This window comes from Dromiciops gliroides, chromosome 5, assembly GCF_019393635.1.
Source record: "Dromiciops gliroides isolate mDroGli1 chromosome 5, mDroGli1.pri, whole genome shotgun sequence".
Lineage (NCBI taxonomy): Eukaryota > Metazoa > Chordata > Mammalia > Microbiotheria > Microbiotheriidae > Dromiciops > Dromiciops gliroides.
Genome location: NC_057865.1, coordinates 188,356,121 through 188,357,629, shown reverse-complemented (window position 1 = coordinate 188,357,629; position 1,509 = coordinate 188,356,121). Strand labels below are relative to the sequence as shown.

At 36.0% G+C, this 1,509-nt stretch overlaps 1 pseudogene; it reads left to right on the top strand.

Annotated features, from left to right (window-relative positions):
• The first annotated feature begins 589 nt into the window (after nucleotides 1–589).
• LOC122730238 lies at nucleotides 590–689 on the top strand (annotated as a pseudogene).
• Nucleotides 690–1,509: the final 820 nt, after the last annotated feature.

The window sequence follows — 1,509 nt, the reverse complement described above, 5'->3', positions numbered from 1 at the left end:
AGAATAGGATCACCTATTAAAAGAGAGAAGTAGTGTAGAGTAAGATCAGTTTAAAGAAATTTTGGCCAGGGATCCAATATACAAAGTAATATGGAGGTTATTTAAATATGAAAATGGAACAACAACAAATAGAAGAAAAATCGAAGAGATCTACAGGGATTTTTATTACATACTTTTCTCATCATATTAGAACCTCCACATTTGGACTCAACATCACAGATTCAGATATGCTCAGATGATGAAGTAGAAAGGGCATTAAAGAGGTCAAAGCCAGGAAAAGCAATTGAATTAGACCAAGTATGCATGGAAGAGATCTGTGCTTTGGGCAACACAATTGTAAATGTGTGAAAGGATGAATTCACAAGAATTCTGCAGGGGGAAGATACTAAAGGTATGGGAAAAAAATCTTTGATCTTACTAATAAAATAAATAAAACCAGATAAGGGAATGTGTATCAACAACTACAAGCTTATATACCTACTTTTCCACCTATGTAAACATTTTATGCAAATCATCTACACATGCATCAAGGACTTTGTCAAAGAGGACATTACTAGAGAACAGGCAGCTTTTTAGAAGTAATATTTCAGTGCTCACTTTGGCAGCATATATACTAAAATTGGAGCTATAGGAAAAGATTAGCATACTCCTGCAATGACATGCAAATTCATGAAGCATTCCACATTTTTATGGAACTTTCCTTAAAATTATAAGTAGTTTCTATCTGAAACCAAGAATGATAAGTAATGGGGATAAGACAGAAACCTTTCTAAGAAGATAAGGGGTGGGGGGCAGCTAGGTGGCACAGTGGATAGAGCACTGGCCTTGGATTCAGGAGTACCTGAGTTCAAATCCAGCCTCGGACACTTAACACTTACTAGCTGTGGGACCCTGAGCAAGTCACTTAAACCTCATTGCCCTGCAAAAAAAGAAAAGAAAAGAAGATAAGGGGTGAAGCAAAGATCTTTATTATTCTTATAACTATTCAATATTGTACCAAAAATGTATAGCAATAAGACAAGAAAAAGAAATTGAGGGAATAAGTAAAATAAGAAGCAAAGCTATTACCTATAGAATAATAGAGTAAATTTAAAAAATTAATCAGGGGGCAGCTAGGTGGCACAGTGGATAAAGCACTGGCCCTGGATTCAGGAGTACCTGAGTTCAAATCCGACCTCAGACACTTGACACTAGCTGTGTGACCCTGGGCAAGTCACCTAACCCCAATTGCCTCACAAACAAAACAAAACAAAACAAAAAACAATGGACAACTTCTGCAAAGTTGAAGGATATCATATAAACCCATACAAATCATTGACATTTCTGTATATTAAACCCCAGACCCCCCCCCCAAAAAAAAAACCAGCAGGAAGAGAAAGAGAAATTCCATTTAAAATAACTTTGGTCAGTATAAAATATTTGGGAATCTATTTGCCAAAACACACTCAGTAACTATATGAACACAATTACAAAACATTCTTCACACAAATAAAGACAGATCCCCCCATG